At 40.4% G+C, this 26,007-nt stretch overlaps 1 protein-coding gene across 8 annotated transcripts in view; it reads left to right on the top strand.

Moving 5' to 3' along the window:
• The window catches only part of ADGRL2 (adhesion G protein-coupled receptor L2), a 378,308-nt gene that overhangs the window by 221,827 nt on the left and 130,474 nt on the right, over positions 1 to 26,007 (top strand). For 6 of the 8 annotated variants that reach the window (XM_085232370.1, XM_085232372.1, XM_085232369.1 and 3 more), the window contains exon 1: positions 3,297 to 3,437. The exons of 1 other annotated variant lie outside the window; for it this stretch is intronic. The gene's annotated coding sequence lies outside the window, so the exon portion shown is untranslated. Of the gene's footprint in view, positions 1 to 3,296; positions 3,438 to 12,871; positions 13,098 to 26,007 lie in introns of those variants that run through there. One more of the 8 variants, XM_085232368.1, reaches the window with a different exon arrangement.

Raw genomic sequence — 26,007 nt, 5'->3', positions numbered from 1 at the left:
GATTCATATGAAGTCAAATTAATTGCTTGAATAATAATGTTTTACTTGCCAAAAGGATATACGCTTCTGCCAGGTATTCTTATATCCTAGTTTGGAATCAATGAGAATTAATGGAAACGTGTTTTCTGAAGAAATGCTGAAAGGTGTCTGTTTACATTTTTACCAATTGTTTAAAACTCACTTTTACAACTCAGAGCTGTAAAACTCCCTTCCTGCATGCAGAAATAAATACGATTCCAGAAGTTTTTGATGAAAATGGGGAAAATAAACTTCAGTCCTGCAGCTGAATCCATGTAGGTGAATCCACTTCAGCAGACATTAACACAAGCCCCAGCTCTGCAGATATTTTCAACCTTTGGGGAGGGTAAAAATGTCTTACAGAAACCAGTTGAGTTTTTTGCTCTAAATGGAAGAATTCCTCTCTCTTGCTTCTGCTCCAAGGAAAACTGCCAACCCCACATAATTCTTGTTGTATTCTCAACTGTTTTCTGGCTAAGTCCTGATCTCATCAACTAAGGAAAAGGCTGTTAGCTCGGGGCAACCTCTGTTTATCTGCAAGTGCATTTATTTGACAAAAAGTAGGATGCGTTAATGATATATGTTGGATATATGGTAAAATGAGAGCTAATCGATATGGATCTCTTTACATTTCTGTGATTCCCTTTTTAAGGATGTCTCCATAAAACATGCATCCAGTTGTCTCAAGGAAAACATTTCTCATAACATACATCCAAATGCCTTTATAATTTAATTCCAATTAGGGCGTAAGGGGTTCTTTAGGGTTCTATAAAGATATCTGTAGGGATATTTTCAGCAAGAAAGGGCATACAGCAATACTGGTGATGTACAGAGAACTTAAAAAATGTGTGGAAAAAAATAGAAAACCTGCTCTTTCACTGCATTTTGCACTCATGTAACCCATCTTTTTTACTTTTAGCTATACATAGCAGGTATAAAACTATCACACAGACACGCGATCTCCTCTCCTCCCATGCTGAGCTTGTTTCAAGGCAGCCTGCAGATTTAACCCAGCTGAAGCTGGCTTCGGGAAGATGCTCTCACAGCACCTCGTTTGGTGCCAGGCAGTGGGGGCTGCTCCCCGTGCCCCAGGGCTGTGGCTGGAGGAAGGCCAGTGTGGTGTGTAGGGGCTTCCAGGGACTGATCAGCAAAATTACTGCTATTCAAAACTTTCTGTAGGTTTGAAGAGCCCTGGGCCCATTCTGTGATTCTTACTACCTCCTGTGGCAAGGATTTAACAATCCAGTTTCCTTTAAATATGTCATGCTTCTCTTAGTACATGTTAAAATTTTCAGAACTAGAGCACCAATGGTGCATAGGTATGGAGTCCAAATAATTAAGTTAAAAAATAAGCCGTTAGCATTAACAAAAGGTAACGACCCCGATTTCCTGGTGTGGTGTGGGCGTTTTAAGCTGAATTGTCAATGCGCTTTGGACCTAGAAGAGTTTAACAAGCCCTGGGTCTTGTGCCAGAGATCCTGTGGGCAGATGCAATTGAGAGGGTTTGTATTTCACTGCTGCAGCTAGAAAAGGGAGGGAATGGTTTAAACTAACTGAATAAATAACTGGTGGGCTGATCAGGCCAGGTCTGTGCCGCTTTGATCTCCCGCTGTGCCCTCCGGCCACCGCAGCAGCCCCAGCCCGGGAACCGCGCACAGGCGCTCCCAGCGGCCCCCGTCCCCCCGTGTCCTCCCCGCCAGGACGAGCCGTGCAGTGCTCAGCTGCTTCTCGTTGACCTTGAGAGCCGGGCCCCGTGCATGTGGCACAGCCCGAAAGGTCGGAGTGGATTCTCACAATTTTGCATCATCAAGGAAGGGAAAAAAAAAATAACAACAATCCCAAACCCTCCTTTCTAAAATGGGATTTGGAGAAGGAATGCAACAGCGCTGCCAACCTGCATTCTGCATCAGAGCAGAAGAATGAGTCAACTTAGCATCCTTTAAATCGCTTCCAAGCGTGTTGTTTACCCTGCCCTGACACGTTTTCCCCAGCGCATCGCTTCGCAGCGCCGGCCCTGGCGACGTCTGCGGGAGGAGGGAGAGCCGGGGGAAATCTGGCGAAGGGAGAGCCGCGGGAGAGGCGAGGAGCGGGGGGAGCCTCTCAGCGGGCGGGAAGGAGTCGCCAGTTCCCTGACCGGCCACCCCGCTGGACGGTGCGTTCGGCGTCGGCTGGGGAGAGCCGGGCTGCGGCAACCAGGCACGCCACGCCGCACCTGGGCCCGGCCGGCCGCACAAGTTGGGCAGCGCGGCGCCCAGGGCACGGCCAAGGAGAAAGTGCGGCGGAGACGCCTGCCGGCCTGCAGCGCGCCGGCAGCCAGCGAGGCCGCGGAGAGGCGGCGGCGGGCGGCCGGCCCCGCTCTCAAGCAGCGGCGGGCCCCCAGCAGCCGGGCGGCCGCTCTGCATCCCCCGCAGCGCCGCACTGGGCCGGGAGCGGTAGGCGCTGAGCGCTCGGCCTCGGATGCGAGCGGCCGCCGGGTGGGTGCTGGCCTTAACCCCCGCGGCTGGAAGAAGGGAGGGGGGAGGGAAGGAAAACGAAAAGGAAGGAAGGGAGAGATTTTTGTCCTTCGCCGGTGCCGCTCTACGTGCTAATATGTTTATATGATTAGCTGAGCCCAGGGGTGGGGAGGCAGAGAGAGAGGGGAGGAGATTGGAGGGGGAGGAGGCTGGAGGTGACTCCAGTTCAGAGCCGCCGGAGAGTCTGTGTCAGGACTTGGCGATCCCCAGTCACACACGGAGAGGTGCATGAGCAAAAAGGAGACTGCGATACGATTCATTGGGGTTTTTTCCTGCTGTGTACATACTGCGTTTTTCCCAGTGCCGCGCGGTGCCCGCCCGCTCTCCGGCCGCCGGCGGGGCAGTAGGGCCGGGAGGACGGCGGGCAGCAGCGGCGGGGCCGCGCGAGGCCGGAGCCTCCCGAGGAGATGTGAATTAGGTCGCCACGAACGCCAGAGAGGTAGAGGAGGGGGGACTCGTCGCAAAATTTGTGAGTTGCTCCCCGCTACTCCCGCCGCCGGCATCGCCTCGGCTCCCTCCTCCCAATCGCTGCGCAGAAAGGACTCCAACCAAGGCTGGGCGCACCCGGCGCGCCGCACCGCGTCCCCTCCGCTCCTTTTGCCGTTTAATTGAATTTTTCCTTCGCCTGCCTGCGGGAGCCTGGCTGCATCGTACGTTTCGCGCGGAGCGGAGCGTCGGGAACCGCAGGAAAATGTTGACTTAGCCGCGGCGAAGCCTCCCGGCCGGCTGCGCGGAGGAGAAGACGCCGTGCGCGCAGCCCCAGCCCGCCGCGCCGCAGCGCCCAGCGCCCGCCCGCCACCCCGCGCCGCCGACGCCGCCCGGGGCTGACCCCGCGCCGACGCCCGCTCGGCGGGGCCGCCGGTCCCGTTGGGGCCACAGAGACCGGCCCGCCCTCGGCTTAGGGAGGTAAGTGCAGCCCCGCGCCGCGGCTCCTCTCCCGGCGCTCGCTCCCGGCTCTGCTCGGCGCTGGGCACGCGCTGCCCGCGGCCCCTCCGCCGGCGGCGGAACGCGCCCCTTGGCGAGGCCCATTGCCCGCGGCGCGGCCCCGCACCGCCTCGCTCGGCCCCGCGAAGGTTCCCCTCGCAGCCCCCCCCGGCTCTGCGGAGGCCCCGCGCCTCCCCTTTCTCCCCCCCGCCGAGCTGCGGGGCCCCCGGAGCAGAACAGGCCCTGGTGCGGCTCCCACGAGGGGAAAGTTGCGTCGGTGTTCGCTAAATGATTACCTGTTGCGGGTTTATTTGTGTGCAAGTCGGCCGAGCGCCCTTACGTGCGGGGCGGAGAAAGGGGGGAGAAGAAGAATAAATCGCCCTTTGTCGGTTGTGGAGTGAGAACAACTTTTTTTTTTTTTTGGCTATTTATTTTCACATAAAGAAATCTGGGGCCATCTGGAGACAGAACACAGAGCGTGTCAGGAGGCAGCGCTGCTGTGTCTGCCTCTAAAAATACCACCGGGTTGCGTCGGCCGGGCCCGGGCGGTCGGCGGAGCCAGGGCAGCCGCGCTCAGGTGTTGCTCCGCCGTGCAGTGCCCCGGTGCGGACCGGGTCGGGGATAGGGGAAGAGATGGCCACGGCAGGAGCGCTCCGCTGCCCCCGGCCCCCGCCACCCCCCTCTTTTTGTCGTCCGCCCCCTCCTCCTCCTCTTCTTTCCCCCTCCTACCCCCCCCCCAAGAGGTGCCATTTCTCATCGTTCTGCACAAATTGTTGGAATTAATGCGAGTGTGAATCCGTACCGTTTGAAGGGGGGTATTAGCATATCAAAGGGCTCTCGGCTCCGGCTCAATTGAGAAAACTTCAGTTCGTCTTCCATTTGCTTCCAAGTGGAGGCCCAAAGGGCAGCAGGGATTGAAAGAGGGCAAAATGGGGAGGTGGGTGTGGGTGATGTTTCTGAACTTCGGCTGTTTTGCAATTACGGGAGTGAAAACCAGGGTCCGTTCGCTGCAAGCGCTCAGACAATTCTATTCTATTGATTAATGGTTTGCTCCGAGAAAAGGAAAAGTGACCTTTGGTGACGGCTCCCACTGCCTGCTGAGGGCTCCGCGCGGGGGGATGTGCGGACGGACGGGGCCGTGTGGTGCGAGACCACTCGTGCGGAGCCCCGTCAGCCAGCCAGCCCGCGCCTCGTGGCCTCGTGCCGTGATGTGCTGTGCGGAGCGCCTCGAGAAGTTCGGAGCACCACCGGCCTAATGCTTCCATTTCCTTTCTCTTATCGGGGGGGAAAAAAAAAAGTGAAAATGAGCTTTTCTTGTAATCTCATTTAATTAGTTATAGTGAGTTTGCTGAGATAACTTTATTTACAATTACTATTACCTCGTAAAATACTTTAATAACAGATAAGGCAAAGCGTTCTGGTGGCGGTGAGGAACGTGTACCGCCGTTGTACATGGCCAAACGTGTGCAGGTTTGGGCCGTTTGTGACTATTTCCATGTGTAAGAAGGGGAGGAGGCCGGCCTGGCCTTTCATTATCTCTGCAAATCAGTGCTCATAATCCACCAGCCCAAAAGCCAACCCAAATCCAGTTATCTGACAGCGTGATGGGACCTCTTCCAGGGGCCAGATGCCTCTCAGGGACAGAGGGACCACGCTGCTCTGTGTCTCTGGTAGGAAGAAACAACAACAACAACAAAACAAACAAACAAAAAAAAAACAAACTTCCTTGGTCTTGATTTCCTATTCCTCTATTCCTTCTTTCCATACCTTGCAGTTAAGGGTACAGACATGGAAATAAATACTTTGTTTTCAGAAACGTGTTTCAAGTGTTTGGTATGTAGCATTTGTTTGTTTATTTATTTATTTATTTTTCTTTCTGGTGGGGGTGGTTCCTCATTTGATGATTGGAAGGGTGCTTTTATTTTTTTATTGTTATTATTATTTTCTTTTCAAGCCTTGTAAGTGCTGTGGCTTTAGAGCAGGATGTCCTCACTCCTGCTGCAGTTTCCTTTCATTTAATGAAGGAACTGAGTAGATATGGTATGCCTTGCGAAACCCCCTGCAATTAAATAACTCATATAGATTTCTGTTATTCTTAAATGAGCATTTGGGCATTTTGTAAACAGGCGTGTTTAGTGGTCCTAAAATTGCACATCATTACTTTCCGGTAATTTTCAGCAGTTTATTTATCTAGTGTCTTCAGCTGTCTGGAGCAGTACCTTTTGGTTGTACAAAAGGAACATATTGGTGTAATTGCCTTTATCACACTTAAGTTGCTGTTAACTAGTCTGCTCGGGATGCAGAGTGCTGAGAAGAAAGCGCATTATCCTTAATAGCTGTAAGGATAATCTAAAAATTGTATTGAAGATGTTATGCTTCAGTTTATATGATGGCAACCCCAAATTTGACAAATCTCCCAAGATTTGGGGGGGGGAAAAAAAAAGTAGCGGAAAGAAGATTTTCAGCGTTCAGATGACAAAATTGGACCACTTAGAGAAAAATTAATGTGCTGCAGCAGCGCTTCAGCTGCCATTTTCAATCACTGTAGGTTGGCAACAGCAAAAAAGTGCAGACAACGTTCAGCTGGCTCAAGGCGCTGGTGGCTGGGGGAACTGGGATATGGGATCATGTGGGGTAGGAGAAACCAATTACTTCAGGTTTTGACTTGAGAATTTCCAGTAAACATTTTTTTTCTGGCTTTTGGCTCTCCTGCTCATTAATAGACCAACATCAAAGCAGGCAACCAAACTTCCAAATGTTATAAAAACTAATGTAAAGATACAGATCTCACATGTAGTCTTGCAAGTCTTAATTTAAGACAAGCAGTTGGAGTTTTTATTGCTGCAATTTTCACAATCAGCAGAGACATTAACACCAGGCTGCTGGGTGTTTCCCTTCTCAAAATGAGCAAGAGGAGGACTCTGAAAAAAAAAAAGCAGAGTTTGCGTAGTCCTTGTGTGAGAGCTTCAGAAGCTTTCTCGATGTTTTATTTATCTCTCGCTGCTTTTAATGCTTAAAAGTCGAGAAAGGGCTGCTCAGGAATTCTAGTATGTTGTAAGGAGGCACCTTATTAAAATCCGAGTAAACTAGATAGCGCAGTCCTAGGAGCGTGTAGCTGTTATGGTTAATAATATGGGTTGAACTGTTAGTTTTGTTTTTAAAAAGACATTATGCAAAGCTGACACTAAGGTGATATTTAAAAAAGAATAGTTCTGGTGAAGAAAAAATGTTCCAGTCTTGAGTTTGAGCTTTTTAGAAAGGTCCATGACTTTCACTGAATTGAATGTTAGAAAGAGAGGTTTCTAGCTAGGGAAAACGTTTTTCCAAGTTGTTCATGCAATACAACCAAGTAGTATGTCATAAATTGAGATGCATAGATAGTAATATTCATCCAATATAAGGTTTAATGTTTTGAATAGGTAGATTTTTTTTATTTTTATTTTTTACTTGAAATTTGGTCTAAAGAGGTTACATATCTCCAAGCCAGAGCTCATCCCGTGTCCACCTGAAATGTTGGCATGCATGTAAGAAAAACTGTTCACTTCTGCTGCAGCTCTCACTGAGAACAGGATTGTGCCTGGGAATAATGGGGAAAAAAAACAAACCTACCAATGCCCACCTGGAGATATTTTGTATCAAAAATTGCTGCTTGTCTTCTCTGCCTTCCTCTGAGGAACCTGTGTGGATGACTGATAATAGAAGAATTTGGTGTAGCAGTTAGGGGTTTTAGCTGGTGAACTGCAAGGGAAGTTAAACTACATCTGGTATATAATTTAAATAGTCTTCATGCATAGGTAGACAAGCAGTCAGTTACAGAGCAGTGTACTTCAGAGCATAGGTTCATAGTCAGACGTGTTACTTGGAGATGTCATGAAAAACAGACAGCTTTGAAGCATTTTTTTAGCATTGATGTTTGTGATGTACAAATGTGATTTGAAATTACACATTATTCAGCTTCTTAAGTATTTGTATATTGCTTTTAGACTTAAAAAGCTTTTTTTTTTTTTTTTTTTAAACTCTCAGTTTGAAACAAGTAAAAGATTTAAGCCATTGAGGTTGTAATTGAATGTCAAAAAAACTGGAAAAACAAAAAGCTATTTTGGGGCCATTCTCAATAGTCATAACAATCATGTTTAATATTTAAGCAGTTTTTAAAGATATATGCATTTTGTTTCCAACAGTTCTGAAAATAAAAGTACTAGGTGGCTCTGTTAGAATACAGATAGAACGTGCGATATGATGTGAGTATATAGCTGGCTTAGGAATTACTTCCAGCTTTACTTCGACAAATATATGATTCTTTTCTTTTAATCGTTCTTCATATTAAAGCTGAAAGATGGCAGGCTTAGAGCCCCTTCCAGTCAAACATTTTCTTGGATTTCATATTTCTTTCTGCCACTAATGTATGAGATATGTTTCTACGGTATGGGTTGCGAAGACTGTACTCCAAGCAGTTTAGTTACAGAAATACATTTCCTTAAAGAATATTCAGGTTTTACAGCATTCTGTAGATAGACAATCATAGTTAACCAGAAATGGATTGCTTAAAAAAAAGAATCTTGTTCTAATTCGGAATTGTAACAACTCCAGGTTATGGATCGTTGAATTAAATGGGTTTTTGTATGGGTTTTTGAAGAATGTGTAATTTGTGCATGCCAGTTTCTTTCTTTTTGATTTTTTTTCATGAGGTACTGTAATGATTCAACTTCCTCTAGCCTGCTATTTACCAAAATTATTTAGAAAGGCTTAATAATAAAAAAAAACGTCGCAGGCTGACTGAGGCAAGCACAATGCTTAACACCTGCATGTAGAGTGCAGTCTCCAACAAAATGCTATTGATTGTTATCCTGGCACAAAGCAAGCTTAAATACAGCTTGCTTAATTACCACAAAAATGCTTTTTTATGAGTAAGGTGCTTCATGTTTGGGGATTGTTTCGTGTGTTGTCTGCTAAGTAAAATCCCATCACACTTGTATAAGTTTGCTCAATTATCAGAGCGGCTAAGAGGAGGGAAAAAAAAAATCAATTTACCCTGAAAAGCGCAAGAAATAAGATTACCTTGGTTAGTAGGAACTTGCCAGCACTGTCCAAATTGCTTAATATTATCAAACATTGCCTTTTTTCATGTTCAGTAAGAAGGATATTGACTATTCTCCATGTCCAGGTCTGCTATTTGGCTGTTTCTTTATAAGATATAAGCGTGTCTTATTTTTATTCCTACAATAGCGATTACAGATAAATCAGAGGATCTAACAATAACTTTATAAAATAGATGGAATAATACCATTCACTGGAGAAATAGTATTTACTTGAGATAAGTGATCACCACCAGTTTTTTTTCTCCTGTCTAACTTGTTGTTCTTTTAACAGACAAATGTAAATACCTTAGCAGACATTTCAGAGTGAAAGGCAAGAGATAAAATGTAATTACTTTTCGGAGTGGCCCTGACGATGCTCGTGTTCTTGTCTGTAATACAAGAAAAATCTTTGCTCATCACCTCAGAATATGAAGGCCATTGTTATCCCTGAATATAAAAATATTTTCTGATTTTTAATGTTGACCTCAGTATTTATCTTCAGCTCTTCTGTGTAAGCTGGAATCCTTATAGCCGTAAATTGTAGTTGCTGTTATCCAACTGAGCATTTAATAGAGCACCTAATGGACTCTGCTCCTGTATTTTTCTTGAATGCATAACATCTTGCTTCATTCAGTCACCAAAACCAACTTTGCTACAAGGACAGGCAACACGACAAGTTAGAATCAATGGACCGTTTGTATGTCACAAAGTCAGTTTAGTGGAATTTCAGAGGAAACTGGTTGAAAAGAGAGGACAAATGTCACTTTGAATAGAGATGTTTAAATCAGACTTCTGCCTTAGGGTAAAATTTAGGTCTGTTGTAGCCTAGATGTAATGTCTCCCTCTACAGAGCACAGCATTAATCATGGCTTGACAAGTGATCATGGGCTGAGAAAAATAGGGCCTGTCTTGGTTCTGTGGGTTTTTGTGGTTTCTTTTTCTTTTTTCTTTTTTTTTCCCTTAATCTCTTTGGAGCACATTATAAGCACTAACATTTATGCAGAAAGATTTAAGTATTGGTGCCCGTGTTGCAGCCATGAGAAGAACTGGCTTCAGAGGAGATCCAGTTAGAGCTATTGAGAAGCTGCTTAGGTTTCTTAGGTAGATTCAGTATCAAGAATATTTTCCTTCCAAAGTAATGTAGCATTTTTTCTCATAGCAGATTCATCTTACTCTATTTCGTCATACAAATACCGTAGAGTTTAGGCCTGCTTTGTCCTGTGATCCGTGAAACTCCTCTGAAGCGACTGTTATTATTGCTGCTCTGTAGGCACTGTCCTGCACTATTTGCTGTGTAAGAGAGGTGCTCCCTTTTTCCTGAAGTGCCAATATGGGGTGACAGGAGATTAGTTTTAATGTAAAGTGACTGACTTGATGCTGATAAAAAGTGTGTGAGTTTTTTTTATACTTTGTTTATATTTTAGTGATACATTACTTGGCCACCACAAGCTTGAATGAGGTAAGAGGAGCAAAGGCTGCTATTTAAGATCCTGAGTTCTGATACTGTACAGATGGAAGTGAGTTTAATATGTTAATTCTTACATTAGGGAGGCCTTGATGCACAGATTAGGTGTTGGGAGTGCTCATGCCTTTTATGGTAAAGAAGATTGGTAATGAATTAACTCTGTGAATAAGCAAATTGTGGTATTTCTTAGGTGCCTTTGCTATTTTCTCTAGTGGAGATAACATGTAGAGCAGCTTAGCATTCCATATGCATGCCTTCCTGAGAGCTATACCTTTATAACGTACAATTAGATTTGTATCTGTGACTGTTGAAAAATAATCAAGTAGGACCAAAACAAATAATCACTGGAGAACTGTGCTTTTAAAAATTATACTCTGTTTATTTACTTGCCTCTGGACGTGATAAAATCCGAAATCTCATTTTGAGGAGAAGGCTGCTTTCCTTTTTGCCCTCTGTTGGTATTTTTGTATCAGTCAACACCTCAAACCAATTATTGCTCTAGATGACAGAATAATCTAACACCGATTACTGTAAAAATTGTTTCTGGCAGCTGGGGAGGGGATGACCAACCTTGTTCCTGGTGGTGATATTTTCCTTGTTGCTGATGGGATCTGGTGTGAATAGGGAGGCTGGCTCTGGAATCAGTGCTGTGGTAGTGTGAGGGGTCACATGCAGAAGGAGACTGGAGTTCACCTTTCTCTGTATTTTCTTACCGTGTCATATCTGTTGCTTTTTCGGTATAGCACTCTACACTGGCATGAACAGTGTTCAAAATTATTCCTGAGCAGTAGGTGCTGTCGGCTTTAAATAAAGCGATGTTTTAAAGAAGGATTCCCAACGAGAAGTTCTGCTGTTGATGTTGCATTTCTCTGACAAATCTACGAACCCTGTTTTTATGGTAGGCATAATTCTTTTCGTCTGGTCCAGACATCCCTGTGTTCAGTCTTTGAAGTTTAATTTAGACTTTTTCCTATGCAAAGTGACTGAATTGGAAAATTCTTTTACAGAATGAGTAACGATACATCTTCCCTTTGAACAGCATGCATTTTATCCAGAAGACCAATCCATAAGTATTTTCCTGGTAAATCTGACATTTAAATATTGAAGGGAGGGAGGTGTCTCGGTGGCTGTGATGCCCCTCGGTGCCGCAGGTACCACTCCTAGCAGCGGGTCCTTGCCTGCAGAGCACTGCAGGGTGCAGGAGGGAGAGAGAGAAGGAGGCTCACAGCATGCAGGGTAGGGGGCAACTAGGGCTGGGAGCCATGTGAAAGGCACTTTTGAATGCTGACATTATTTGAAAATGAGAATAAATCCTTTTGCCCTTCTGGCAATTGTACCCGGTGCTGGAACAGAGTATCATCTCTTCGCAAATGTTGGATATTTTCCTGCTTCTTCTCCTTCCTCATTCTTTTCCTCATTTGAGGAGGTGTATAATAGTATCTAATAATAAGTAGTTGTGGATCTAACTGCTAAAGGTGTTCTGGCAGCAAGGAAGAGCTCTGGATGCAGCCATCAGCATCTTGAAGGGAACGCCTCTAATCTGCCCTACATCTGTCCCTTGGAATGCCTGTAAACTTACTAGAATATCACAAGCTTACTTCTGCCTTTTTCTGCTGAGTTTTTTTATTTCTTATTTTTTTTAAAGCTCATACTGAAAGATTGTATTTTATTTTGGGGTTTATTTTTCCAGCAAAATTCATGTAGGGCCTAATTTTTTATTTTATGAATATACTTGATGAATCTAATGGCATTACCTGTTGAAGGAAAGAAAGTGGAATTTGGCTTTATAAGAGAAACAAAACCCCTGGCATACTTCCATTCTTTCCCATTAGCAGAGAAATGGACAGTGCCTCGTGTCTTCCCGGGTTTTTGATGTTATGTGTGTGCTAAAGGTTAGCAGGACGGAGACTTAATTTTGGTCTGCTTAATACTTACAGCTTTATTCACTGAAGCTTTTTCACCTTTGTATTGGTGGAATTCTATCTGAAAACTTGTGTTACTAGGAAGAACAAACTTAAGATCCTTAATGGTAAGATAATGCCTTTCATAAGAAAAGCAATTTTAATCCAGTTGTGTGGAAATTACCTTGCTACTTCATTATTTGATATCAACTGCTAGAGACATTGTTGATTTTTGACATAAGCTTAACCATTCAGTTCAACTGATTTTTAAATTTGGATGGCATGTGTGTTTCATTGCACCCGAAAGTGGCACTGGGTGTTGTCTCACAGCATAAAATGCAGTGATGGTTTGGGTTTGGGTTAGACAGACGTATCCGATAGCATTGCTTTGTTTTCTTGTTTGGGGTGAGCTTTTGTTTCTGTTTGGTTCTAGATAAGCAGTACATCTTTTTATTCTTATATTTTTTTTCTTCCCTGAGAGGATTTAGATGACTGTAAAAGAAACATGTATGTTTCGATCCAGGGAAGACGAAAGCTGAATGTTTAACTTCTTTGAGAGAAAAGAACAGACACAGACATGAGACATGTTTTCTGTATTAACTCTTTATGTCAGATAACAGTTAAGAAGGATTGCTGAGGGGATTCCTTTAAAATAGTCACTGAGTTTTTGGGTTCCTGTGCCAGCTGTTACCCACATTTTTCACATATTTTTGCTAATTCTTCTTACTGCCTGCAGAGGGAGCTTGCATATGTGATAATCAGAGTAATCAGGGCATTCAGGGCTGAATTGTTTCCAGTAAGTACAATTTCCTTCTGCTGTGCATGCTCTGCTATGCAGGGCAGAAAGGCTCTGCAGGACAGCTTTTAGAAAGATTGTCCATCAGTAGCAGTAAATAACAATGGAAACAAAAATAAAATCGTTAGTAAGCAAGAGCTGGCATAAATGCTACTTTTTTTTTTGTTTTTTTGAAGGAGTGCCTTTATATTGGAGGTGTGAGAAGGAACGGAGTGAAACAATTCTTGCGAGTCGAGGTACAGGAGAACAGTTTTGGTGCTCTGTATGACGGGGAGCAGATTTCAGTTGCATAAACTGTCTTCTCTGATTCTGAAAATGTCATGTCAGCATGAGAGAGACAACACAGTGCTAAGGGCTTCAGTTCCTCTTGGGCAGAGTAGTGTGCTAGCCAAAAAGCAATAGGTAAGTCTTTTCTATTTATGCAAGCAGTGTTGTGAATCATAATCAAGATGATTGCAGATGCAAAGCTAACTCTTAATTTTGCTTTTTCTGTATTATAAAAATGTGGATGATTCTATCCTGATACAATTGATGAATTTATACAGTTGTGCTTAAGCAGGCAAATGATGGAAGGGTTTGCTAGCTTAAGCTTTTAACAAAAATACAGACAAGAAAGAGCAAGGAGTATCAGAACATAACTTTATTTGTAAATAGTGAAAAATCAGAAATGCTTTTAATTGTTACTTTTTAATCTAGCACAATGAATGAAATGTTCTGTTGTACTATAGGTTTTACAATTTGTATTTTAGTTATTTAGGTAGTGAAAGCATATGATCCTTCCTTTTTAATGAAGAAAACAATTCATTTATACTACAGTCTTGCTTTCCAAACAAAAGCATAATAGATGGAACTTACATTCATTCTACACTATTTATCTCTGGGAAAATAGTGGCAATCAATTTATTTTAAAATATTCCAGTAAATTTGAAGATGATTTGCTGTGATACTTTAGGAGATAAAGCAGTATGCATGCACATTCCATAAAACAGACGCAGCACTCTGTAATATGCTCTCCTGTAATAAATCTGCCACGTAAACTGATATGAGAGTTGAATTTTGTTGTTGTTGTTTTGTTAAGCTTAAAGTTCTTATAGCTTAAACTAACATGTTCAGCCTCAGCGTCGTGGTCTTAGGATTTTAATTTGGATTTTCTTTTTAAACACCAGGAAAGACTTACCATATCTAAAAGAGCAGCAACTCCGTGTCGATTTATTATTTATACTGGCTAATCCTTGCTAATGTGAAAAGTCAGCTTGTTATTGTAACACCAAATGGCCCTCTAAGTAGGGAAACAGTTAAGTAGATCTCCTGTAATAGGTTGTTGTCTAATAAAGAGATTTATGGTATTGGCAAGGGCTATTGTATAGGTATTACCCTCTCACAGCATGATCATGTATTATCTTAACAACTCAGTGCCACATTTATGTTGAGCATTTTCATAACAGAGTAAGAATATTAGCCACAGCAATTACACTCCAATAGGATTATAATGGTAGACTTACAGAAAATGTATAAATGATGCCTTTCGTAGAGATTTTGGTACATACCGGGAGTTGAAAAGTTGCAACTTCATTTTGCATTTAAGGATACTGACGTATTTGCAATGATGAAGAAAGAGAGGTTTCTTAATTTGTAGTTTGCTGAGGAATTATGGGGAGGCAGTGGCCATGATCTTTCTTTATACAGTGTCTTTTCCCTGTGAGGTAGAGGCATTTCAGAAATTTAGTTCAGTGGGAATTGCTGTACAATACAAAAATTGAGATGTGTATATATAACACCAATTCTGCTGTAAGGATAATACAGCTGAGATTAAGATACATTCTTCTACAGCCTTGTGTTTGGAAGGTAGAACAATGATAATTTACTTGCTACACAAGTATGTGTAGTATGAAGAGCCTACTTGAATAAAGTCATATTCCCTCATTTTAGCAGTAATGTAACTCATTTTCTGTTCCATCAGGTCTGTTTTTTTTTTTTTTTATGGTGATAAGTAACTGAGATACTTCAAAAAATGGCTACAAACAACAAAAATGACAATAATGTCATACTTGTACAGTTTTCATGCAAGTGACATTCAAGCTGTTCCTTAATTCTTAAAAAAATTCCATCTGTTTAAAAAAAAAAAGATGTTAATATTCACTCACTTTGCAGAAGCAACATACAAGCCACATTTAATAAAACTAATTATGTTTTACCAATAAAAAAATACAGTGAATGATTGAACAAAATACATTAGATTGTGCTGGCATTTGTGAATAACTGCGCTAAGCATAACAACAGTCAGAATGACTAAGGGTAGCTAAATTGCCATATATTTTAAGATGTTACCTTGAGACATTTCAGTAAATTATGAACGTATAAACAAACATACCTTTCTTTCTTAGTGTGATATGATAACTGGGGTTATTCCAATTTAAGAAAATGTGTAGATGGCAATTATTGTTGTGAAGAACTTCCCAGTATATGTTCTGTGTATTATATATGTCCATGAATAGTATTAGCTAAATTTGAGGAATGCGTTTCCTAGATGTATGGGATTAATTCTATGTATAACACTTTATGTAGAAAGATCTTGTGCTTATTTGTCTTAAATTGTTATTGATTACCAGAAAGAAGAGGTAAGATGCTCCTGTTTCTTTTGACAATAAATTCTTTTTATCAGCGTGTTTTTAGACGCGTTGCGCAGACTTAAGCATTTTCTGGTGGATTATTAGATAATAGTTGAGATTGAAAATTGCAATTCAGCACTGAATATTCAAAAGTTGGTTATTTCTGTACCCGTTATAGCACTATATGACTTACATGTCTTCAGTAATTCATACATCTTGTATTTACACATCTAGAACAAAAAAAAATTTGTAGAGCTCTTTTAGTGTTACATTCAGAACAAGAATTATGATGTGAAAAAAAACCATTTTCAATTTTAGAAAAACTTCTGCAGCTTCTTCGATTGGCTTTACATCATTCATTCTGAGCTAGGGAAAACTATTGTATCTTTTGTCTGTAAGTAAAAAGCAAATGCATAGGGATGAATGTTACCCCCTGGTGAACATGGAGCTCCAACCCATTTAAGAGCATGAATTGTTGAGAGCAGAGCTTGACTTGTAGATGCTAACTAGGAAGCAGATAGGAACAGAAGGAAGAAAATTGCATAAAAATTCAATAACAGGTAAAGCAATTTTTTCAATGTTTTGATTGTTAGGATTCTTTATAGTTTCTTTAAGTATTACAAATAAGATACAGCAGATTTGTTTTATACATTTCTATCACTATAAAATGTTTTCTAATATTTTAGAAGGAAAAAATACATGCAGAATTCCTCTTGATTGTTATCCATGTGCTTCTTAAACCACTTATAGAGTGCATATATATAACTGTAAGATAAAGACTGTGCATTTTTCTTTCTGTACAAATCCCGTAATGAATAGCTTCTTAAAATTAGAATTCTTCTGCTTACGAGACAATAAATCAAAGCACAAATCCACACTGCAGTCATTTTACTTGTGGCGTGAATTAAAAATGAAACCACACTAAGTCATACTTAAACTGCCCCTGGACAACTAATCCTGGAGAAAGGATAAGTGTCTTTTTTTTTTTTTTTTTTCCGTCTTTTTTATTATTATATATATCTCTTTGTCTGTTTGGAACAGCAGCGTTGTTATGACTAATAAAGCTTTTGTATTTGGCAAATTGAATGCAAGTAATCAGTAGTTTTTGGCTCATGACTGAAAAATCTGCCGAACAGAGCAGAGAAAGGCAGTCTAACATTTAAAATATACCTGTGAATGAAATTCATCTTTATGCTTCTGTCAGTTGCACACAATTCCTGTATCATCATCACTTCTAGTGATATGATTTCTGGTGATCGTGATATTTACATCAGTATTTGAACAGTAGCAGGATTAGAAAGTACTGTTTTCAGCCCGCTTGTTCAGCCGCTTAGTTTTTTTTTTAATTATTATTATTATCTAGGGAATATAGTGACTTAGAGTGAAATCAGCTTTTGCTACCTATCTATTTAATGGTCATTTTAAAGTTTGGTATATTTCAATTATATTCAGCTTAATTCTTTGTACAGCCTTGATTTTTTTTGTATACATTATCTTGCCAAGAGTCTAAAACCAGTAAATTTCTTACTCCTTGTTTACTTTTCACAGGAACACTGAATGAAATGAAAAAGAGCACCTTTACCTGAACGAACACTTATTTGTTGTAGTTTTATGTATTTATGTGTTTACTGAAATTCCTGTGCGTTAATTGAAGGAAAGTCAAGTAAATGAAAGATCAGCTAGGAGCTAACATAGTATTTATACTTATTTCTAAGGTACCACTGCACCAAATAAAGCTGTGGTATTAACATTATTAAAACTCATCTGTAGTGATTTTATGAAAAATACTAGCTACACTGGAAAAAATTGTTGTTTCTTCAGTGCTGTGTTTAAGCAGTTTTTTCATGACTTCTGCACAATCGAGAGATACGATTAATGTCTCCGGAATTACTTTCTTTCAGCCATTACTACGGGTTAGGCGTTTTTTGTTCGAAGTACTACCTGCTCCCAAAACAAATTTTAAAATGTAGAAAATACATATATGTAGAATATTTAATAATATATACGTCCAACTATGCTCCGTGGAATTTTCTTTGATTCACAAATGGTACACAGAAGTAGCTCCCCAGTGCTGAACTCTGAGATGTGTGGTTTCTTTGGTCCGGTCCATTTGACCCTCGAGCACAAGGCGTCTTTAAGTGTTAATGAAAAATGGTGCGTACATGTCTTAATCTGAGTTAAAAACAGGCGCACTTTTTTTTTTTTTTTTTTTTTTTTCCTGTAGGCTGGTGATTGAGGGCTTTCTGATGACATTGCCTGATGCTTATCTCTTGTCACCTTGCGTGCAGTGGCGGTCCTGTCATGGCTGCCCCTCAGGTCTTTGTGGAAGTGTGACTCCTCCCGCGGTGCGGATCTGAATGTAGGGCCAGGTGCTTTCAATTGCTTTGTAGTAAAACAAAGCTGCAATCGGTGCTAATTCAGCTAATCGTCAGGGACTGAAACAGCCCCGTTGCCCCTCCCTTGCCTTCACAAAATCGTCGTGATACAAAATATCTGAGATGAAACGCCAAAGTCTTCTGTGAGCTGTCTTCCGATGATGGTACTCAGAACCCAGGTTTGTCCTTTTTCTGTTATTCACAGTCAAAAAGTCAAAATCTCCATTTTAATGAAGACATTTCAAAGAACAGACAGGCATAGAAAGACATTGTATATCTTTACATGCTCCTTCCTTTTAAACATGGAAGGAACCCTTAGGCTATAAATTAAAGAGAGTTTTATGTTTGGTAGCTGATCGCTGCCTGCCCAATAGCAAGGAATAGTTAAAGTTCTAAAAAAAAGTTGTGAATGGCTTGGTGGTTTCATGCTTTTCAGTTTGTGGTTATCTTATGTGCCCCTTATGTCATGTTTTTATCAATATTTTCCTTTCACCTAAGACCTATAGCAAGTGGGAGGAAAAGTAACTTGCTTGAAAGAATGTAATTATACCAGAGATGCATTTTTATGTGGGAACCTTTATACTGCCTTCATGTAAATGAAGTTTACTATGGAAACCATAAGAACTCTTCTGAGCAGAAGACTTTATCCCATGTTTCATGGGAAGCACTGGTTTGCTTTGCTCTCTTCCCAGAAACCACAGGTGCACGCACGGCGGCTGGAGCGGATCAGTTCTGTGGTGCTGTGGATGGGTTGCCTGCGGACTCCTGAGTGATGGTCTTGGGTGACAGAGTGCAGGATTCTCTGCACTTTCAGTAATGTGCAGGAATTAGAGCCATCTAAGTGGATAATCCTATTTTAAGTTTTTTATTTTTTTCTTGGTAGGTTATTATGTTCTTTTTTTTTTTTTTTCCCCTAAGTCGGTGTGTTCTCAGGCATACTCATTGACATTCACTTCATCTGAATGCTTATTTCTGGAGACGGAAACTACAACGCAACAGATTTAAAACCAGTAAATTCTCAAGCCATGCTTAATGCAAACCTTTTGCATTACAGCATAGTGCTCAGCATCCAGTAGTACCCTGGTGTGATGCGGGCAGGGTGTTGCAGCCTCTGCTCATTGGGCTGTGGGGCTAGTCCTGCGGACTGTGGCTTCTGGGATCCACTTTTCTTCACCTGGGACAAGGAGGGACGTAGAAGGGTTTATACCAAAGGCTCTGTGTTTCTAAGGTTTGTGTACAATTTTAAATATTTCTGTGATGTTTTCTGTTCTTCAAAGTTAATCATCTCTTGAAATACTGTTTCCTAATCAATTTGAATTATTGATGTTTTGATCCTTAGTAGAAGGGCTCTGGTACTTTTCGTTGCAGATGACCAGCTTAATGAATTATACCTTAGTATAATGTATTCTGTAAGCAAATAGGGAAATGAAAAAAAAATTCATAATTATAGTTTACTGAATGGGGCTCAAAATGAAAAATGGCACATAGCCTTTTGTGTAGGCATGTGCACGCATAAGTGTGCATCCCCTTGTGTGCTTGTAGTGGCCTCTCTGGTAACATTTGGTGTGTTACCTTTCTCTATATAACATCTTTGAATTGTCATTCAGAGAGATACGTGCCTTCTGCTGTGGACTGGAGGACTTTTTTGGGTGGATCACAAAGCTCACAGCTGCAGTTAGCATGGCTTGCGCTGAAGTTTGGTCTTGTGTGTTGAGTTATGGGCAAGTGGGGCTGTTGGCAATCCACTTGGAGCAGGTGGCATTATGTTCCCCACTCACATATCCTTTGCTCTGTGCAGTGCTCCGAGTGCTCTGTGTTCACTGTCGGCTTGTGTGCCACCACTGTCAGTCTTCTCGTGCTCCCTCAGCCACAGCCACACCTTGTGCATCCCTTCTGCCGCCACCACAGGACCAGGACATTGGGATGTCCTCAGGATCAGGATGAGCCTCCCTCAGGCTTTCCCATCCACCTGCTCTGGCTTTCCTGCTGCCACCTCTGGTGGAGTTCCCTAGAGCTCCCTCCCTGCTTCCTTTTCTGCTTTTCTTCTCTTTTCCTCTTTGTTACCCCACAGTGTGACTCTCACTGACTACTGGTGAGTAATCATTCAGTCTGTGGTTGACTGTATGATGGGGATTTCCTCCTGGGTTGGATTTGTAATCTGAGGCTGAACTGCTTTCAATGCATGAGGTCAGATAGTATTTCATGTTACAAAGTCAAACTGTTTAAATGCGTGGAGTGCCACTTAGATTGGTTTGCCTTACTGAGTAGCCAAGGCTGGTGTGGCTTAGTAAGGGTGAAGATTTTGAACAATGAGGTATCTTTGGGCAAGGTGTGAAATACAGTGATCCTTAGGTATTGCTATCATTCACTGTATTGCTTGGTGAATGAGAAGCTGGTAAAAAGGCTTGTGTTTTCTTACTGAGGACAACAGTTCTTCAGTTTACCTCCTGTCTGTTGTGCTGTCAGCCTCCCTATCACTGTTGGTGTGGTAGCTGAAGGCTTAAAAATGTATTTGTGAAAGCAAGAATTGGTTGCATTTCAAAGAAATTGCTATTTTTCTTATAAATAGAAGATCAGACCTAAAGGTTAGACTATCTTCAAAGTGGCGGTAAAAATATGTTTAGACCCCATTCTGTTCTCTGCTATCGCAAGACAAGATGACTTGTAAATTGCCTTGCATGAAAGTGAGTTTGATTTAAGGTATTAATAAAATCTAAATTCGTTCATTCTTGCTGTGGGGACTGAAGATTTTAATTTAGTGAAATGCCAGAACAGGTTTCTTTGTGCTCGGTTTGATGAGTGTTATGTGAGAACTCCATCTTACTAAATTAGGGCAGACATCTATATTACACTGTTTACAAACTGCTATGATTAAAACCTGTTAAATTTCATATTTAATATTCAGTCATCTTTGAGCAGAAACATCGTCTAGATTTCGCCTCAGCACTGATTCTTGTGTTAAAACAGATGTAATGGCAGAAGCTAATCTGAGTAGTAGCGAGAAGCCTGGCATGTAGCAGGGAGGGCATGTATGGTGACGGCCTGAACGAGAGCCTGGTGCCACCATTGTCTTTACTATGCTAAAACGGAAAGGGTATGAATTTGTCAGTTTAATGTAGAGCTGTGTTTTTACAGGCAGCAAGAACTAATTTAAACATTATTTTTATTTTAAAATGCTAATCTAAAAGTCAAGTGTCTTTACGAAGAAAGACTGTGTGGCGCTGAAGCATTTGGGCTCTTAATTCCCATGCACTGCTTCCAGTGACAGGGATTCCTGTCCTTGAAATGTGTGTGGGAATTGTAGGTGCAGGCTTCAACATAAAGAAACCGTTGAATGGTCCAAAGAATGAATAAATACTAAATGTATTTACATTTTGTAAGTACACTTTCCATCAGTCCCTAAATTCTAAATTCAGCCCCGGTTGCAGATACTTTAAAACTTGATAGTATCAGAAGGTCCTGAATGGTAGTTGTGAAGCATAGGCATTGCTACTCTTTTTAGTATCTTACTACTTCGATTTTCTTCATTTCTCTCTTAACATGTCAAATAGGAATGTAGGAGATGTCAGGAGAATATGATAATAATTATTTTTTAAAGCAATGTTTTGACTTAAAAATAATGTTAAAACAATCATGTTTAAACAATTCATAATGCAAGCATCTGGGGAGATTCGTTGCTAATTAAAAAGAAAAGCAAATTAAATATATTCTGCATACTTGTTTGATCCAGTTTGCTGCTCTCTTATATCTCTAGGTACTTCAATATAAATTTCATTTTGAATGAAAGAAGGAAATGAGCTTGCTGATACTGCCCCATGTGTGTCCGTGCAATGAGGTGATCTTGACAAAGTTATTTTAAGTGTTGTAATCTCAATTATTGCAAATTTGGTTATTGATTCTTTTCAATTTATAAAAAAAAACAGTAAGAATGTAGGGCTTACAAAGTGTTCTGGAAATAACCCCTCTTTCGTTCTTTCGTTCTTTCGTTCTTTCGTTCTTTCGTTCTTTCGTTCTTTCGTTCTTTCGTTCTTTCGTTCTTTCGTTCTTTCGTTCTTTCGTTCTTTCGTTCTTTCGTTCTTTCGTTCTTTCGTTCTTTCGTTCTTTCGTTCTTTCGTTCTTTCGTTCTTTCGTTCTTTCGTTCTTTCGTTCTTTCGTTCTTTCGTTCTTTCGTTCTTTTGTTCTTTCTTTTGTTCTTTCTTTTGTTCTTTCTTTCGTTCTTTCTTTCGTTCTTTCTTTCGTTCTTTCTTTCGTTCGTTCTTTCGTTCGTTCTTTCGTTCGTTCTTTCGTTCGTTCTTTCGTTCTTTCTTTCGTTCGTTTCTTTCGTTCGTTCTTTCGTTCTGGCATTTTGAAAATTGCCAATACTCTCAAATGATAATACCAGCTGGAGTATGACTGTCTCATTCAGGGTGTAGTAGAGTGATTGGCAGGCTCTGCTATTCAGCTGTCCACAGCTGAGCTGCAGGGGTTGAGAGGCACTGGCAGGGCTGCATGTAAAAGTTTCTGCTTTGTTTGCCAACTGTGCTCTTGGCTCCAGCTGACATTACGCAGCTCTTGGTTCCAAAGCATGCTCGTTTGCCAAATTCTACCTAAAAATTTATTCTGAAATTCCTAATTAAATAAAACCTTTGATGTTTATTTTATGTCTTAGAAAGGCATGCCTTCTTTCACAGTAGATTCTGCTTTGGTGGAAATACAAATGAAAATTAAAAAAGCCCAGTGTGGATTAAAAAGCTATAACTGGTATTAGCAAAGAAATTGACTCTAGGAAGTAGAGTGGGAGCTTCAGTTTCTTGAAGTATTTAAATTACGGGACTTTACCATGTTCTTCCCTGCAATTCTTTGCATGCATATGTTTTTATATTTTGAATGTTGTGAAAATTGTTCTACTTTGAATGGTAATTGCAGTCAGTATACAATTTGGTTGATTTTTTTTCCACTACATAGAAAGATAGCTACCTTACTGTTGCCACAAGCTAACGTTATCAGTTGCATGATAAAGGTATAATTTATGCCAAACCAGTCTAGAAGCTTTTTCAGAAGACTGATAACAACTGCTTTTATACATATTGCTATGTAAAATGCTTATTAATGTTAGCAGATGTTGCACTTTAATCCCCCAGAATGATTGTTTGGTAGCAGCAGGAGATTTATTAAGCTTGAGTTGTGTGAAATTGTGTGTGCATAAGCTGCTATTTAGATTGTAAAAATGCCATTGAAAACTGTTAAAAAGTTCTAACTGTAATTGGCAGAGAGGTATTAGCTGTTCTAAAAGAAGTATATGTGTACGGTTGGCCCTTGTGCTGTAACCTCTTTATCATTTATCTTCTTGTATTAATGTCACTGAATTATTAATTCATGAGCAGGGTTGGATAGGGTGAAGGCACTATTTAAATGTGTGGCACATGTATCCTTATCGCTGTAGACTTGAAAAGAGTCATTTTGTGTTATCTGTAAAATGGAAAGGACATTTAAAATTTCATTTACAGTAATCCACTTCACTTCCCAGTAAAACACCTAGATTATTGCTACCGTAATATAATGTTCATATTCAAATTTTGTAATCTTTCCACTCTGTTCGCTTATAAATATTGTTGATAGACAAATGTAGACTTTTTTTTTTCTTTTTAGTTACACTTAAGAGTTCACGAACTGGAGCAGAACATACAAAGAGCAAGATTTTATTAAAAAAAAAAAAAAAGAATTCTTTTTCTTTTCTAGTAAAAAACTATAGATAAAAGCCATTAAGTGTTTGTAATCAGGAAAGGCTAAATTAGCTATCATTTAAAACCGTAACCTAACCCAATTAAAGAAAAAACAATATTTTTTTCAAAGTAGAGATGTCTGTCACGTTGAGCTAACGAGACCTGCATTATTTACAAGAAACTGTAAACGTGTGACAGGGTTCTTAGTCTGCTAGATAAAACCACGTAATGTTAGAGGGCTTGTGTTCATTTGATGCTCTAACTTTACCAGTGACATGTGGAATATGAAACATATATTTTATGTATTTATATTTTACATATATATGTATACAAAAATGCATTAAACATGTAATGTTTTCTTTCACTCCACTGAATAATTTTCCATTCATTCTTTTACGAAATTATTTGAGTGAAAGTGACTGAGTGATCTTGTATCCTCAAACACTCGCTATGGCTGTTACAGCGGTGCTGGGGATGACCTACATTCCATTTTGTTTAATGATGAGAATATATCACTTCACAGTTCCCTTTTCACAGTGCATAGCCCAGACCTTCACTACTTTCAAAATACTTTTTTTTTTTTTTTTCCTTCACAGGGAAGAGGAAACACTACGTAAGATGCTAGGGAGTTGTGCCAGTTTTAAAGAGTGGTACATGCAAGCAGTAGGAACTTTTCTGTCAAATTATCATTTAAAGTTCTTTTTGCTCGTAACTTCTCCAAGTTTAATCATTGTAGTTTTTCAACTTAGCGTTTTTACAAAGGGAATTTAAAAGTTGACTGAAATAGCTTTGTATTTTCCCATTATAGTTCAAATAAATAAAATTGCCCACGGTTTACCTAAATTCAGTGACTGGTATTCATCCAGCTGCCTTGCTCGGTGAAGAATAGTCATCTAAATGCTCATTGCTCATTAAATTCTACAATAAAATACTTTTAACTATAGTTGTGCCATTAAGTAGCTTTGTAGAACCAGTAGCAGAGATGGGCTCTTCATTTAGTTGCAGAATCAAGGACTTTTTGTTAAGGCACTGAAGATTCAATGATTACCCACACCCATTGCGTAAGTTTCATGCAGTCTCGGTGATGTGCTCTGCCCAACTATTGCTCTCATGTGTATTTGTGTGTAGATGCAAGGAAGCATTAGTGCTGTCCACACAGCACAGGTATATTTGACTTTCGAGTCATTATTTCTTTTCTTGATTTTGCTGTGTATATGTGTTAGAAAAGCTAATTATGAGTGAAGGAAAAGAGAGAGTTGATTATTTTTTATTTCACAGGTTTTGAGATTTAAGCTTTCTAATTTTAAGTGCTACTGATATAAAAAAAATAAATCTAGTATATCTTCTGTCAGTGTTTGCTTTATGCGTGTGTAAGTCTTCCAAAGAGTTATGTAAGTTCAGAGATATTTCTACCTGTAAATCCTGCTTACCCAAAGAATTGCAGATGTGTGTAAAAAGTAGTTGGAAGACCTTTCTTGGTTGATATTTCTTTCAAAGATGACATGGTTGAGCCGTCTGCAATTTCTTTCCCTCTTCTGTTGTCAACATTTCAGATTTTGATAATGCTATGGCTCGTGACTGTGATTTGGAGATAATTGTACGCAGCACTTTGCAGATTTCTCTGCCACCTTTTAATGACTAAATGGTTTGTCACATACATGAGAGATAAGGCATTATGAAGGGTTTGTTGTTGCCTTTTTTTGAAACTAATATGTAGACTTCTGGAGCTTTTGACTGTCAGGCTGCTGATTTGAAAATAAATAAATAAATAAAAAGGCAAACAACCAAAACTGATTAACATATCACACAAAACACAAACAAAGCTAGTGATATATCAAGAAGGGGTTATTTGAAAGGAGAACAGTTCTCAAGTACAGCATGCTTTAAAACTTAATTATAAGTATGTATCATTGAAATAGTCTTACAGCAAATGCACTATTGTGATGGTATAGTAAAGGCTAATACTTGAGAAAATGATGAAAGAAAAGGTATTTGAAAGTACCTTTCTCCTACTGTCTGTATTTAGCCAGAGGCTTTTTCACATTTCTTTGCAAACTCGTCTGATATATTTTATCCTGGATTACCTCATTGCTCCCAAGAAATCCTTTTTGGTAATATTGATAACCTAATATGTGACAGATTTTGGTCATTATTATTTCATTTAGTGGTCATACATATAGACCAAGAGGGAATCTGAATATTGATTCACTGAATGGCAAGTAACAGTGATTTATGAGTCACGGATTCAGTGCAGTGAGCCAAACACAGCGGAGATTACATCTTAGGTGCCACCATTGATTTTGTTTCATATTTCGCTGCACAGTGATTAGGCCTGGGTCTCACAGATGTTGATGTTGGAACCACATTCCTCTGTAAGCATAAAATATACCGCAAATTACACCTACTGCACTGTGTACATATTTATCTACCACCTGCTTCTGATTTTGAAAAAATGATAAAGATTTTTTACTTCTGAATGAGTTGGTGACATCAAAAGATTTTGACAGAATTTTTAAAAGTAATCAGAAGGGACTTCGCTGTCCACAACTTCTTTTCAAAACTTGAACAGTATCATTTATATTGAATACAGACTGTACATACTGATCTTAAGTTCAACTGATAGAAA

The sequence above is a fragment of the Meleagris gallopavo genome, chromosome 10, assembly GCF_905368555.1.
Source record: "Meleagris gallopavo chromosome 10, MGAL_WU_HG_1.1, whole genome shotgun sequence".
NCBI lineage: Eukaryota > Metazoa > Chordata > Aves > Galliformes > Phasianidae > Meleagris > Meleagris gallopavo.
The sequence above is the reverse complement of the archived record's forward strand: the minus strand, read 5'-3'. Positions and strand labels throughout refer to the sequence as shown.